Genomic DNA, 17,848 nt, shown 5'->3' with positions numbered 1-17,848 from the left:
TTTGAGTCACTAGAGAAAAGCGCTATTTAAATAGAATTGACTTTTCACTGTACTATACATCGAGTCAAAACAGCAATTCAATCTCTTCCATCTCAGCCGTTAAACCCTTCTTTCGCTTGAGAGTCATCCCTGTAAAGACCTAAAAGAATAGCCATGATTAACAACATAAAGAGTCTGGTGGTCTGATCCCCACCTGAAGTTTGGAATGATCACCTGAGTCCCACCTGAGGGAGTGTGGAAAAGACGTATTGAATGGCTCCAATTAAGTGAACAATTGCTTTAGTCACACAATTATGTGCTCAGGGTGACTAAATGCAAAAAGCCCCGAAGGAGGACAGCTAAAGATCCTTGGCATCCCAATCAAAGTGGTCCGCCCACCCCCCCGCTGTTCAGCCCTGGGACCACCAACAGGGAGCCGCAGAGCTGAATTGAGACAACAAGCTCGATGTGATATTTAGCTGAAGGGACTACCGTGTTCAAAAACACACAACTAATTCTATCCTGATTACGTCCTCCTAATGCATGGTCTTGGTTTTACACCTATGTGTGCTCTAAAGGTTTCCGTTTACATCTGAATATTGGGCTGACATCATGCGCATGCCGTTCAAAATACACAGGGCTTTTGCACCTTTCCTGCATATGGCTGATGTGTATGATGCAGGAAGTGACTCAGTAATAATCATTGGCTCAACTCCCAGACAAGTCAGACTTCACACTCGTTAGAACAGAAATTCCATAAGCCAACAAAAAAAAAAAAATGCCAGACTGTTATTAATAGTAAAAAAAAAAATTGCAAAATTTACAATTGGATTGTTTTTTCCATTTATTTTCACTTACTTTGTCACTACTTTACTTGCAGTGACATTTAAAGGGGAATTGCACTTTTTTGGAATGTTGCCTATCGTTCACAATCATTATGAAAGACATGACAATTGATGTTTTTTTTTGTTTGTTTTTTGCATTCTCCAACTATTAAATTATGGGTGTCAAACTCTGGCCCGCGGGCCAAATTAAATTTTATTTGGCCCTTTCGGAAATATCAAATTAACATTAGAGCTGGCCCGCCGGTATTATACAGCGGAAGTGCTGCTGTAACACCGCATTCACCGCTAATACTCATACTTGCCAACCCTCCCGATTTTCCCGGGAGACTCCCGAATTTCAGTGCCCCTCCCGAAAATCTCCCGGGGCAACCATTCTCCCGAATTTCTCCCGATTTCCACCCGGACAACATTATTGGGGGCGTGCCTTAAAGGTACTGCCTTCATCGTCCTCTACAACCTGTCGCCACCTCCGCTTTTCCTCCATACAACCAGCGTGCCGGCCAAGTCACATACTATATGCAGCTTTTACACACACACACAAGTGAATGCAATGCATACTTGATCAATAGCCATACAGGTCACACTGAGGGTGGCCGTATAAAAAACTTTAACACTGTTACAAATATGCGCCACACTGTGAACCCACACCAAACAAGAATGACAAACACATTTCGGGAGAACATCTGCACCGTAACACAACATAAACACAACAGAACAAATACCCGGAACCCCTTGCAGCACTAACTCTGCCGGTACGCTACAATATACACCCTCATTACAACCAAACCCCACCCCTCCAACCCCGCCCCCGCCCACCAAGTTTATGTTGATATTTACCTCATAAGGCTGCAGATAGAAAAGAGGCATTCAATTTTTTATTTAAATTGTATTTTATATACCATTTATGTTTTTTCGTTTGTTTTTTGAAAGTTGATTTTGCACTATTAAGTTATATAAGCATTGCTTGTTCCTACTCAGTGGCCTAGTGGTTAGAGTGTCCGTCCTGAGATCGGTAGGTTGGGAGTTCAAATCCCGGCCGAGTCATACCAAAGACTATAAAAATGGGACCCATTACCTCCCTGCTTGGCACTCAGCATCAAGGGTTGGAATTGGGGGTTAAATCACCAAAATGATTCCCGGGCGCAGCCACCGCTGCTGCCCACTGCTCCCCTCACCTCCCAGGGGGTGATCAAGGGTGATGGGTCAAATGCAGAGAATAATTTCGCCACACCTAGTGTGTGTGTGTGACAATCATTGGTACTTTAACTTTTAACTTTAACTTTAAAGCAAATCAGTGTAGCAAACGTTGTATTCATGCTCTTTCTCTTGCTACTTCAAGGCTTGAATGTTTGATTCATTCATTATTGTTATTTTATTTTCAAATTTATTATTAGCCTGTGGAAAAAGTTTATTTTGATTTTTATCTCAGAAGGCTGCAAATAGAAAAGAGGCATTACATTTTTATTAAAATTGTATTTGATATGCCATTGATATTTTTTAATTATTATCATTATTATTATTTGAAACTCGATTTTGCATGTCACTATAAAGTTATATAAGCCTTGCTTGTTCAATATTCAATGCAAAACTTGTTTGGGTCCCTATTAAAAGGTTAATTTGTTCAACCTTGGCCCGCGGCTTTGTTCAGTTTTAAATTTTGGCCCACTCTGTATTTGAGTTTGACACCCCTGTATTAAATGATTATGATCAAAAGTTTGCTTACAATGGAGCCTATGGGAGAAGCGCACTTTCGCCTACAAAGACCTTAAAAAAACATCCAACCACCTCCATTGAGGTTTCATATACATGATGTAAGTATACATGTAATATGGTACTGGGTACATGTATACTATCGTTTAACATTTAAATTTTTTGATCATTTTAAGCATATAGGGTTAGGTTAGCTGCTTCAAACATGACTATGGATCAAGAAAGAACACTTACAAATATATGCATTCTCCACAATATACATGATGTAATATAGTACTGGGCACATGTATAATAACATTTAAAATGTACGTATTTTGATCATTTTAAGCATACACTGTGCATGAATTTCCAAAACGTATCACAGCGTTTGCTTTTTTTTCTTCATCACTGATTGTTACTCTTTGCAGACTTCTTGAGAGCCAACAAACATAATAAAACATCACTTACTGTACAACGTCCGCTGTCATTAGGATGCCGACTGCTGGGATGTTCATATATTCCCATTTAGAGGAAGAATGTCTCATAATCCTCACACAGTAAGGAGGTGGGGGTAAGGGGGACCAAGCGTCTTTTCGTGTCCTTCTGGCCATTTCCGAGTCCTAAATGGCTGTCAAAGTGTACCAACTTGTCGGAATACCTACTCAGACTTCTTCTGTCCAGGTGAGATGCATTACTCGTGATCTAGAATAAAATTAAAGGGAGCAGGGAAGCGAGGAAGCAGCAGACCACTCGATAATGTACACATAGTGACACACGCTATATATAGTTCCCCTGCGTTTGCGCTTATAATAACAACATCCCTAATACTTGGTTAATATTCCAGTCACAAAATGTAAATGGAGTATTTTTGGCACTTTTTGAATGGTTATTTATTTGATTTTATGGCCAAAATAGTGGAGCTCTCATTGGCTCCGCTTTAAGCTGACCTTAATTTACGCTTATTCAATATTTAGAATGCATTAAAAAGAGATATGTCCGTCGTCATGTCTTTCATAATGATTGTGAACAATAGGCACAATTATAAAAAAAAGTGCAGTCCCTCTTTAACATAAATTCAGCCTTTCTTTGGTTAATGCCATCAAAATGTAAGTTTTACCAATTAAGGCTAAGATACAACCACAATGTTCACGTTTTTGGTAGCAAAACATGTTTTTATTGAGACAGTTTGATTTTTTTTTTCATGTGGCAGCTCATGAGGACTTCCAGTGGCAGTTTAAAGGGCTCAGAGTGTTTGCCCCCACCAGAACAAAAAACACTGACGTCATATTGTGCCTTGTCGATCAGTGTTGGTATTTGCTGATCTACATAAGGAATTAGCGAAGTGCCGGATAGTGCATCGTGGACAATGAGCTGACAACTTGGGTTTTTAGCTCGTTGGCTAGCGCTCTTCACCATCAATTTTTGGACCCTGGTTCGATGTATGGGGAGTGTAAATTGGGCAGCTCCACGAGGGTTACATGGTGTCATGACCCGAATGATAGTGAAGTTTGGGAGGCGAGTGTAAATGTTAGGTTGGTAAACCTCACTCGTGACTGCTTAAGAGTGGCACTGGACAACCAGGTGACAAGTCAGGCTTTTAGCTCATTGGCTAGCGCTCTTGGCTCTCAATTTGTGGTCTCTTGTTCAATTCCTGGGTACTTTTGAGGCGGCGTGTCTCGCTCCTCCCACTCCAAACCCTGCGGCAGAGCTGGACATGCACCTTCAAAAAAATATTAATTTTGCATCAATGGCAACATGGATCACAGACCTGTGATTGTACGTCTATTTTATTTTCAGTGCAGTGGTACCTCGACTTCGGAGTATATCCACCTGAAAAATGTTTTGGGATAAGACCTGTCTCTCGGCTAATTTAAGATGTAGGCAATTATTTGGGTCACAAGCATCCTCGCCATTAGTTGGCATCACAAATGTCAGAATGAACTCCAGATGATCGAACCAAAAAATCTGGTATAACGTGCCAGCATTAGCTTATAGGGAAATATCGACATGACTTTGTTTTGCAAGCATTGGAAGAAAGACAGTGAGTGTGAATGACAGTGCTGAGAAGAATAAATGGGTGGTATTCATTGAATTCAAGAAATAAATATTCGACCCAAACATTTAATAAAGTCAAATACAAACCAGGCAACAAGAGAAGTAGCCCTCACTTCTCTTTCTTAAAGTAAATATGTACAGCAGATATGGGCATCTTCATCAAAACATGGTTTGCCTGACTGGCTGGACATGACAGATAAAAAAAAAAAAAAAAAAACGTTTTAATTGATTAAAAATCGTTCCTAATAAGAATCACGATTCATTCTAAAGTAAATTTTTTGACACCCTTATTGCACAATAACATTTTTGGTTTTGTTGTGAATAGCTTATACCCACCCTATAGATCAGACCTAGGCAAATTAAGGCCCGAAAGACATTCTCAAAACATTTTTTTAGATCTTTAAGATCAAAACCCAAACTAAATCAACATAAAAAACACAAGATACACTTACAATTAGTGCACCAACCCAAAAAGAACTCCCTCCCCCATTTACACTCATTCACACTCATTCACACAAAAGGGTTGTTTCTTTCTGTTATTAATATTCTGGTTCCTACATTATATATCAATATATATCAATACAGTCTGCAAGGGATACAGTCCGTAAGCACACATGATTGTGCGTGCTGCTGGTCCACTAATAGTACTAACTGTTAATTTTAATTTTACTACAGTTAATTTTACAAATTTTCATTAATTACTAGTTTCTATGTAACTGTTTTTATATTGTTTTACTTTCTTTTTTATTCAAGAAAATGTTTTTAATTTATTATCTTATTTTATTTTATTTTATTTTTTAAAAAGTACATTATCTTCACCATACCTGGTTGTCCAAATTAGGCATACTATTGTGTTAATTCCACGACTGTATATATCGGTTGATATCGGTATATGTTGATATCGGTATCGGTAATTAAAGAGTTGGACAATATCGGAATATCGGATATCGGCAAAAAGCCATTATCGGACATCCCTAATGTTTTCCAATTACTGTAAGTCTTGAATTCAATGGTTGGAATCTGCGCTTTTGCATGATATGCTAGTTACTGTACTAATCTAATTAGTTACTATGGTAATGTTAGTCACAGCAGCTCAGACGAGGCAACAAGCAGTGTGGGTGGGGAGCGTTTCCACAGAGTGTTTTCAGAGTGGCCAGCCTGAAATGCAGATGTCAGGGACAGACGCGGAAAGAGATTTTTACAGCAAAGTTCTAAAGCTTAGTGATCTATCAGATTTTTCAGATTGTAGGTGGGTTTTTTTTTTACCCTTCGCGTTAATATTTTGCTGTGTTTGTTGCATTTTTGTTGATTGTAAAATATGTCGATCGACAGGGGGTGTGAGGTTAATATGTTGTCAATATTCAATATTTTATCGGTCATAGTTAATATTGTAAATCCCACATTCTTTATTTTCATGTACATTCTGGGTGTCTCATTCAGTAAAAAATGTAAAATTCCAGTCCGTTTAAGGTGGTCTGTCAAAATGTTTTTAGCATTCAATCAGACATTTTTGTGAGGTTTTGTATTAGTGTTCCTAAAAATCAGATATACCGGCCCCCAGAAACATTTTTTTCACTGAATTTGGCCCCCAGAGTCAAAATAATTGCCCAGGCCTGCTATAGATACAACGACATCATCACAAAAACCAGCATATTAGAATACAAAGTTATTCAGTTTGATCACAAAGTCAGGAAAAACCTTGAATGGACATGTCTGAATATTTTTGAGCTGTAGGTGTAGAGTTTTTGATGAGATTAGCCTGTGAGTATATCATTTAAAGTACTCTTGCCGGTGAAATCCCTTTCACATGGTCCCAGGACCCAGGCAACTTTCAGGCATTCCATATAGGCCTCTCCTCCTCCCTCCCTGGTCTCATTGTTGAGTTTGCATATGTACACGCATATAGATTTTGTACACGTGTCCCGGTGAGTCAGAAGGATCTGAACCCAGTTGATAAAATCTCCAACTGTCTTAGGTACACTTTTGAGATTTGTAGCACACTTCCACCGGGCTGAGGCTTTGCTTTGGCAACAGGAATTCTCCTCGGAGAGTAATGAACGTGCAAATGTGTTACAGGTGGGATTCATTAAAACTGAGACCTGGCACACTGGTACTCGCTCAGTACAATTACCATGTTACAAAACTCGAAATGTGAGCATACAGGGACCGTGTAAAAGAAAATGTATTTAATGCACAAGAAATGGAAATATGGAAGTGGGAAAAAAAATGACATAAGTAAGTAAAGATGTTCTTAGATTAAAAACTTGTCCAAGCTTGCTGTCCATGTTTAAAGTGTCATGAAAAGGACTATTGTTATGTTTCATATTTTGTCCACTTGTACACATTCTCCTTCACCTTTTTGAGGCTTTCAATATTTTATTTTGCAGGTTCACTGATTGTAAAAAGTAGACGTACTGTATCTGCTTCTTCATCTCACATTGTATCAGATTGCAGTAAAACTGTGCTCACGTCTCTGTCCTGGCAATTTAGAACATGTAATAGTTTTATTTTAAAGTATTCATTATTTGTACGCTGTTGCAAGATAAACAATCTGGCAAAATGTTTAAAACTGAAAATGCTACATTGATTTTTTAAATGCTACATTGATTTTTTTTTAACAAAATAAATTGGTTAGTTCACAATAACTAAACAAAAGGAAACACTACTATTAGCTCCCATTTAAATAATGTGGGTTTTTCCCTGATTGTCTTCCTGTACCCAGAGATGTACTCCCTAAATTTGTAAATAATAACAAAAAAGACAAAAATGTTTTTCTGTAATAAGAAAAATAAAAAAAAATCAATCTACCGTATTTTCCGGACCATAGGGCGCACTGGATTGTAAGGCACACTGCCGATGAGCGGGTCTATTCAGGTTTATTTTCGTACAAAAAGCGCACCGGATTATAGGGCGCATTAAAGGGGTCATATTTATTTATTTTTTTCTAAATTGAAAACACTTCCTTGTGTCGTGATGAACCGTCCGACCGGAACTTTCTAATAACTGAATAACGTGAATAATGTAAACTCACTACACCGGTATGTTTTTTGCGCTTTCATGGCAAGTTTACTGAGAGATATAAGTAAGAACTTTACACTACTTTATATTAGAAATGGCAAAAACGGAGTATGAATCTCCCATAATAAGAACATAGAGAAAAATAAGAAACTTATCGACTATGGCGTCGGCACGGACTACAAACGTGCACATTTTCAGGACTTATACAGATCCCAAATACAGATCAGCAGGTACAAGAAGGTAAGAAAAGTTGCTTTTGCATAATATTGCAAAACAAAACGCCAGATAATATGTCTTTCCTCATACACACATCATAATAATACTCGTATGTTGAAGCACAGTACAATCCATCAAGCGGTGCTGCTTCATAGCTCACCAAAGTTGTACTAAAACATTTTGATAGATTTTTGAGCGCCGTGTGTAATGTTCTATATTTTCAATGGAACATATACAATACATCTAAGGTATGTAATATCATCAAAAGGTTCAGAGAATCTGGAGAAATCACTGCACTTAACATTGAATGCCCATGATCTTGGATTCCTGAGGCGGTACTGCATCCAAAAACCAACATCAGTGTGTAAAGGATATCACCACATGGGCTCAGGAACACTTCAGAAAACCACTGTCAGTAACTACAGTTAGTCGCTACATCTGTAAGTGTAAATTAAAACTCTACCATGCAAAATGAAAGTCATTTATCAACAACACCCAGAAACGCCGCCGGCTTCGTTGTCCCCGAGCTCATCTAAGATCGACTGATGCAAAGTGTAAAAGGGTTCTGTGGTTTAGACGAGTCCACATTTCAAATTGTTTTTGGAAACTGTGGATGTTGTGTCCTCTGCAACAAAGAGGAAAATTACCATCCAGTTCAAACATTAAATATCTTGTCTTTGCAGTCTATTCAATTGAATATAAGTTGAAAAGGATTTGCAAATCATTGTATTCTGTTTTTATTTACGATTTACACAACGTGCCAACTTCACTGGTTTTGGGTTTTGTACTAATACCCCGTTTGTGGACAAAGAGAGACACAGCCACTGAACTAGTGGCAACTGTAAACTAATGCACACTGCTGCACAGCATGAAATGAACACATTTGATAGGATCTCCCGTTGGCAACATCTCATACAAGCCAATGACTGCCAATGTTAATGCTAACACAGATCTCCCCCGGTGACTGAACACGTCACTTGGCAACAGACACCACCTTTTAAAGGCACACACTCAGGCACTCGGTCCTCATGAAACATCTCTGTACGAGAGTGATACTTGTTAACCATTGTTGGGATGCTAGCACACAGCCGAGGTCCGCCAAAAAATATTTGTTTCTCAGCTGTGGTCCACATGGGCGCAACGGTACTCGGCTGTAATACACTTTCACACCACTTGTGGCAGTATTGACAATATGAAACAAACAGAAGAAGTCTTGAGCTAAATTCATAGAGAAGTTTCTTAAGCGCAAAAATCATAACTAAAGTGGTCAAGGTGTATTTTCATTTGCACTAGAGTTTTATCAACATTTTAGTTACACATAATCATTATTCATTTAATTAATTTACTATTGCACAACATAACTCTATGAACAATTTCATTTTTGTCAGTTATATAGTCCCTTTTTCTGCAGTATATTTAATGAGTAATTATTTTTCTAATCAGCCTGACCTACTTTGTGTGCTAAATAAATAATCATCTCTGTGATTAACACATTATTTCATATTATTTGACAAGGTTGTAAAGTCTAAGTATGTTAGACATAATTACATATGATTAAAATTAAGAGTAAGATTACTTGTTCAGTGTTGATATTTGAGTGGGCTCCGGGCCCCTCTGTAGTGGAAAAAGTTTTAAAAATAAATAAATAAATAAATAACGCAATAATTAGGTTAACCTAATAACTACATTTATTAAAAAGCAATTCAATTTTGAGAATGTAGCTATAATTAATTATTTTTAAAACTTGTGTGCAGTGTATTTGACGTTTTTGCTACGATACAAATTGACAGTACTAATCGTACATCTGAACGTGGATGTCAATGGGCTAATCCATTTATTATGTCTGCTAGACACCATCAAAACTAGTTTTTAGTACAGTAGGTTGCCATGGTATCTCTGTACAGTACTCTGTTAAAAGTATGTGTATCATAAAAACAATATATTTTTAAGCTTTTATTCTTTGGTAAGGGCGGCATATGGTTAGCTCGTCATCCTTACAGTCTAGAGCAGGTGTCCCCAAAATCTGGCTCATGGGAAGTCCCAAGTTAAAAAAATAAAATAAAATATTATTTGTTAATTTTTAAAATATGTCCCTTCTAATCCATTTTCTACCGCTTGTTACTCTCGGTGTCTTCTAGCCGCTCAGGCAAATCATATTGCCTAAAAATCAATGTTCCCATTGATAACGTGACATCATCGCACTCGGAATGTATATAAATATATATATATATACATACCAGGGCCTCACCTGCCATCATGGAAAGAAAAAAAATGTAAAAAGAAAAAAAAAAAATTAAATTGTTATATGTATCCAGTGATTATACTATAAAGTTATTTTCCATTTAACTTCACCAGTTTTAGATTATTTTTATTCAAAATCGCTGAATTTTCACATTTGCCGTTCAAATACTGAGAAGAGACGGTGCAGTGATCAGCAGCCAGTTGAGGCACGTCACTCAGTTGTGCCTCAACATGGATTGCGGACTCGGCTAACTGCTGGCCTGCTGTGCAGTGAGACCGTATTGCTATATTAAAGTTAAAGTTAAAGTTAAAGTACCAATGATTGTCATTGTCAATTGATTGATTATGAATTATATTATACATTTCCATAGTTTAGTTAGCTGAGGTATATAATGTACAGTGTATTTTGTCAACAACTGTATGTGTGTAACATATTTCTTGTGCTGAGCAAGCATAAAACTGCTGCGAAGACGCACTGTGTGAGGCTCGCAGTAATCCCGCCTCCTGGTGCCGGTTAATGCACCTCCGCCGCAGAGTGCACCTCCCGACGGGAGCGCCACACCAACCAAAGCCCACACCCAAACCCTCCACGTGCAAGACCGAATCCACCCAAAAAAAGTCACTTAACAAGAAGCCAAAAAGTGCAAAAACAACAATGGTCGTGCCGGAGGAGCGTGAACGACTGCAGGGACACAACATTAGGTACACCTGCAGACTGCAGCACGGATTTGATATTTCATTCATTCACAACTCCTCCAACACGAACACCACTGTTCCCGCACTTATAAGTAAAGGTAAGACCATAATAAAGTTTTTTTTTATTAAATGTGCTTTTTTGTGTGCTACAGTTTATATGTGTAAAGTTAAAGTTAAGTTAAAGTACCAATGATTTTCACACACACACTAGGTGTGGTGAAATTTGTCCTCTGCATTTGTTCCATCCCCTTGCTCACCCCCTGAGATGTGAGGGGAGCGCCCGGGAATAATTTTTGGTGATTTAACCCCCAATTCCAACCCTTGATGCTGAGTGCCAAGCAGGGAAGAATGTTGGTATGAGCTTTTAAACATAACTCGTTAACTGCTGCCAATCAAATGGTGAATAAGATACTCTTTAGGGTTCATATGTTTGTAAATCTGACTGTGATGAAGTCAGTGCCTCACCAGCCATGAACTTTACTGCACGTCACTGATATATACAGCCCGGCGGCCCCTGGCCAAATTTTTTAACCCAACGCAGCCCCCTAGTCAAAAAATTTGGGGACCCCTGGTCTAAATATCTGTTTTGAACATATTTGTAGAGTTTGCACGTTGTCCTCGTGTTTGCGTGGAATTATCCCCAAAACATGCATTTTTGGTTACCAGAGACTCTACTTTTTCAAGTTTTTTTTTTTAAGTTATTATTATTTTTTAAATTAGTTTATGGACAGTTTGCACCAGATTTAGCCAACAGCTCATTTCCATCCATAGTCCTTACACTGCAAAAACTGAAATCTAAGTAAGATTAAATATCTCAAATAAGGGTGATATTTGCTTATTTTCTGTCTGATAAGATAATTCTTCTCACTAAGCAGATTTTATATTCGAGTGTTTTACTTGTTTTAAGGGTTTTGGTCCTAAATGATCTCAGTAAGATATTACAGCTTGTTGCTGAGATTTTATGACCTATATTGTGTAAAACATGCTTGAAACTAGAATATCAAGTGTTGCAAAGCTGTGTCATCAACACTCATGAGTATAAAACTACTTTTTTAAAGTAATAATTTCTTACTTCAAGCATGAAAAAAAAAAATCATGATGCCGAGCACATATTATGTCAAGATAATGGCACTAGCATTTACTTAATTAAAAAATATTTTTCATCATATTGAGCAAAAATATCTCTTTTTTTTTTTCTACCAAGAAAAGTGCACTTGTTATTAGTGAGAATATACTTATTTTAAGGTATTTTTTGGGTTCATTGAGGTTAGCTAATTTTACTTCTTTTGAAAAGCCTTAACAAGCCGAATTTTCTTGTTCTATTGGCAGATAATTTTGCTAAGTTCAAATAAAATACCCCTCATTTTTGTATTTTTTTTTCTTGTTTTTGAACACTGACTTTTTGCGGTGTAATTAGTGTGAATGTTTGTCTCTCTTTATGTGCCAGTCCAGGGTGTACCCCGTCCCCCCGCCCAAAGTCTGCTGGAATAATACGCTCTTATGCCGCCAGTTTGTCCAAATATGGTCACGTCCTGTTGCACAATCTGTCAGAATGTGTAAGGACACCATTCAGCATGTCCAATCGCTAGTATCATTTTGGATGCATAATGGCTCTGATCTGTTGTTTCCGTTGTGTGTTTTTTTATGGATCCCAACTTCCATCTTCATGTTTTACATTAAAAAAATTAAAGGCGTTGTTTATTGTGGAGCGATACTAAACATGCAATAGCTGAGTGAAAACCGAAGGTGTTCAGCAGATTCTAATTATCACTGACTACTACAATGCGTGGAATCTGTTTGTAGTGTAGCAAGCAATAAAGTCTTTGGTCGTGGATCCTCAACAGAAACTGTCTTGCACAGTTGTGTGCGTTTTGCTTGTATTTTCTTTCCCTTTTTGTGTGTGAAAAATAAACAGTTTGACAAGCAGATGTTTTATATGCGTCCACGCATACACTCGCACATTCCCTGTGATTCGAGTTTATGTGAGTGCGCATAAAAAAATGAAAAATCTCCACTGCATGCATGCATAACACATTAAAGGTTAGGCCTGTAATGCTTTCATTAACAGAAAGAATGTACACACTCTTTCACTTTGTTGAACTCTTGGAACACTGCTGTCAAGTGCATGAAATACCAGCAGTCAGAAGATGTTACATGTTGAAAACAACCTTCCAGGTTGTATTAATGTGTTCCGATGAGAAATTGGGAGCGAATAGCGAAGTTAACCATCCATTTGTGGTTGATTTCAGACATGGGCCTCATTCTTTTGTATAATATCACCTATTAGTGGTGCGTATATTTGCGAGTCTGGCAAAATGTTAAGATTAAGTCTCACTGATTACATCCAAGCAGCCAAGAAATGTTTAAACTACTTTTTGTAAACTACGTCGGCGCATTACAGAACTTCTAAGAGCAACAGATTTTACGTGCCAAGTGTAAGCATAAGCTGCATTTTATGTCTAATCCTGTAAGGAAATACGGCTGGGTCCAAAATTCTAAGAATTTAAATCAATCAATCAATCAATGTTTATTTATACAGCCCTAAATCACAAGTGTCTCAAAGGGCTGCACAAGCCATACCGACATCCTCGGTTCAGAGCCCACAAAAGGGCAAGGAAAAACTCACAACCCAGTGGGATGTCAATGTGAATGATTATGAGAAACCTTGGAGAGGACCCCTAGGGGAGACCGGATGCAATGGACGTCGAGTGGGTCTAGCTCAGGGGTCGGCAACACGCGGCTCTAGAGCCGCATGCGGTTCTTTAGCGCCGCCCTAGTGGCTCTCTGGAGCTTTTTAAAAAATGTATGAAAAATGGACAAAGATGAGGGAAAAAAAATCTATTTTTGTTTTGATTTGGTTTCTGTAGGAGGACAAACATGACACAAGCCTCCCTAATTGTTACAAAGCCCACTGTTTATATAAAACATGCTTCACTGATTCGAGTATTTGGCGAGCGCCGTTTTGTCTTGCTAATTTTGGCGGTCCTTGAACTCACCGTAGTTTGTTTACATGTATAACTTTCTCCGACTTTCTAAGACGTGTTTTATGCCACTTCTTTTTCTATCTCATTTTGTCCACCAAACTTTTAACGTTGTGCCTGAAAGGTGAGTTTTGTTGATGTTATTGACTTGTGTGGAGTGCTAATCAGACATATTTGGTCACTGCATGACTGCAAGCCAGTCGATGCTAACATGCTATTTAGGCTAGCTATATGTACATATTGCATCATTATGCCTCATTTGTAGCTATATTTGAGGTCATTTAGTTTCCTTTAAGTCCTCTTAATTCAATGTATATGTCATGACACACTATCTGTATGTAATATGGCTTTTAATTTTTTGCGGCTCCAGACAAATTTGTTTTTGTATTTTTGGTCCAATATGGCTCTTTCAACATTTTGGGTTGCCGACCCCTGGTCTAGCTAATATTGTGAAAGTCCACTCCATAGTGGATCTAACATACTGTAATAGTGAGATTCCAGTCCATAGTGGGGCCAGCAGGAGACCATCCCGAGCGGAGACGGGTCAGCAGCGCAGAGATGTTCCCAACCGACTTTGAACAGCCGGTACTAAAGCGTTTTACACCAGGGGTGTCAAACATACGATCCACAGGCCGGATCAGGCCCGCGAACGAGTTTTTTTCCGGGCCGTGTGATGAGTTTGCCAAGTATAAAAATTAGCTGCTTTTATTTTATTTATTTTTAACGAAAGAAACTGCTGTTCTAAATGTGTCCACTGGATGTCACAATATCAATTCTGTTAGGCAAGCAAACGGTTTATACCGGGGCCAAGCAAGAGGTACACAGTAAAGGGTGACTGTGACTCCTCCTCCTCGACCCACATGGAACTTAAAACCTGCCGTTTTATGTCTTCTGCTTCGAACATATCGTTATTTGACACCTCCGTTGCCCCAAAATGTCTCTGTCAAACACGAGAAAAGTGAACCTAACCCTTTTGAATAGGTTTTACGTCCGTTTCTTACGGTTTGTTGAGTTAGCACTGGATTGATACGTGGACATGACAAAGGATGTATTTGATACCTAGAAGAGTGTTTTTTTTGTTATATCCCAGAAAGACGGAGACTTAAAGTTTAATCCTGGCTTCGTAGATACGCTGAGACCACTCATTGTGTTTTTGAAGCTGCACCAATTTCTTCAACATTTTTAACAAACTTGAAGTGTTTTGTCCAGAGGATTAGTCGTGATTTGTACGTTTTCATAATGTGCTTTTTCTATTATTGGCCAAAGAAAACAACCTGGAGTTGTCTTTATTTTTAAGTTATCATGCCATTAATTTTACCATTACGGCCCTTTTGGGAATAGATTTTCCTCCATGCGGCCCCTGAGCTAAAATGAGTTTGACGCCCCTTGTTTACACTCAAAGTTTGATATAACGCCGCCGTTGAGGCCCATAAAATACGGATCGCGTTATTCCCTAGATCGCATTATATGGGGCAATTGGGGCGAGCGCTATTCACCAGTAAGTTTGGACATCACTCGGTCAATACTTTGTTAATGTTATTGAGTAACATTTTTATTCAATAACTTCCAGTATCTTCTGACAAAGGAAAAAAACAAACGTTTACCACTGCTGTTCGTTTACACTGCTGTGGGTTCGGCTGTGCTCCTTCGGCATCAACGCAAATCTATTTTGTCTGATTCTAAATATTTGATAGCCTACGGAAAACCTTCTCCGACACATTATAAGATATTTGATGTTCAAACTCATGAACTTAATTTTTTTTTTGCAAACAATAATTAACTTAGAATTTCATGGCTGCAACGCGTGCCAAAGTAGTTGGGAAAGGGCATTTTCACCACTGTGTTACATGGCCTTTCCTTTTAACAACACTCAGTAAACGTTTGGGAACTGAGGAGACACATTTTTGAAGCTTCTCAGGTGGAATTCTTTCCCATTCTTGCTTGATGTACAGCTTAAGTTGTTCAACAGTCCGTGGCAGGCCCCGGCCCTAACCAATCTGACGCCCTAGGCAAGATTTTAGGTGGCGCCCCCCCCCACATCGGCAGTGAAGTGTATATACTCACAAGAAACCGAATAGCTTTGTCTTTGACCTTTTTTTTTTTTACTTACAACTATACCTAACGGGACGGCGTGGCGCAGTGGGAGAGTGGCCGTGCGCGACCCGAGGGTCCCTGGTTCAATCCCCACCTAGTACCAACATCGTCATGTCCGTTGTGTCCTGAGCAAGACACTTCACCCTTGCTCCTGATGGGTGCTGGTTAGCGCCTTGCATGGCAGCTCCCTCCATCAGTGTGTGAATGTGTGTGTGAATGGGTAAATGTGGAAGTAGTGTCAAAGCGCTTTGAGTACCTTGAAGGTAGAAAAGCGCTATACAAGTACAACCCATTTATCATTTATCATTTATTTATACCTAATATATAAAGGGGTGGAAAAGTGACTATTACCTGCTGGGCAAACATTAGCTAACCAGAAGGCAATAACAATGTAAACAAAAAACACCTGCTTAAAAGATCTAATACAAATGTCCCTGAGGAATGTAAGGTGGGAGTACTGTAATTACCTAACGTTACATTATTATTTTCCATAACAATTTAGCGTAATGTTGTAACAAATAATATTTCTATTACATAGGCTTTACTTTGCATTTTAATTAACGTGGGATTATTTTTTGTATTTAAAAATAATAGTACCAACTTTTTTTTTTTTTTTTTTTCTCCAACATTTGTGGCACTGCCGTGGCGCCCCCTGATGGACGGCGCCCTTAGCATTTGCCTATACGGCCTATGCCACGGGCCGGCCCTGGTACGGGGGTCCCCGTTGTGGTATTTTAGGCTTCATAATGCGGCACACATTTTCAATGGGAGACAGGTCTGGACTACAGGCAGGCCAGTCTAGTACCCGCACTCTTTTACTATGAAGCTACGTTGATGTAACACGTGGCTTGGCATTGTCTTGCTGAAATAAGCAGGGGCGTCCATGGTAATGTTACTTAAATGGCAACATATGTTGCTCCAAAACCTGTATGTACCTTTTAGCATTAATGGCGCCTTCACAGATGTGTAAGTTACCCATGCCTTGGGCACTAAAACACCCCCATACCATCACAGATGCTGGCTTTTCAACTTTGCGCCTAGAACAATCCGGATGGTTCTTTTCCTCTTTGGTCCGGAAGACACGACGTCCACAGTTTCCAAAAACAATTTGAAATGTGGACTCGTCAGACCACAGAACACTTTTCCACTTTGTATCAGTCCATCTTAGATGAGCTCAGGCCCAGCGAAGCCGACGGCGTTTCTGGGTGTTGTTGATAAACGGTTTTCGCCTTGCATAGGAGAGTTTTAACTTGCACTTACAGATGTAGCGACCAACTGTAGTTACTGACAGTGGGTTTCTGAAGTGTTCCTGAGCCCATGTGGTGATGTCCTTTACACACTGATGTCGCTTGTTGATGCAGTACAGCCTGAGGGATCGAAGGTCACGGGATTAGCTGCTTACGTGCAGTGATTTCTCCAGATTCTCTGAACCCTTTGATGATATTTCGGACCGTTGATGGTGAAATCCCTAAATTCCTTGCAATAGCTGGTTGAGAAAGATTTTTCTTAAACTGTTCAACAATTTGCTCACGCATTTGTTGACAAAGTGGTGACCCTCGCCCCATCCTTGTTTGTGAATGACTGAGCATTACATGGAATCTACTTTTATACCCAATCATGGCACCCACCTGTTCCCAATTTAACTGTTCGCCTGTGGGATGTTCCAAATATGTGTTTGATGAGCATTCCTCAACTTTATCAGTATTTATTGCCACCTTTCCCAACTTCTTTGTCACATGTTGCTGGCATCAAATTCTAAAGTTAATGATTATTTGCAAAAAAAAAAAAATCTTATCAGTTTGAACATCAAATATGTTGTCTTTGTAGCATATTCAACTAAATATGGGTTGAAAATGATTTGCAAATCATTGTATTCCATTTATATTTACATCTAACATACTTTCCCAACTCATATAGAAACAGGGTTTGTAAACGGGCGAAGATTTGGAGTACATGACGCAATCTCATTTTATAGAATTTCACGTGATGTTGGTACATGCTCATATTGTACTTTGAGTGTACAGTACAGGCCAA

This window comes from Nerophis lumbriciformis, linkage group LG04 (assembly GCF_033978685.3).
Source record: "Nerophis lumbriciformis linkage group LG04, RoL_Nlum_v2.1, whole genome shotgun sequence".
Lineage (NCBI taxonomy): Eukaryota > Metazoa > Chordata > Actinopteri > Syngnathiformes > Syngnathidae > Nerophis > Nerophis lumbriciformis.
This window is presented reverse-complemented; position numbering follows the sequence as displayed.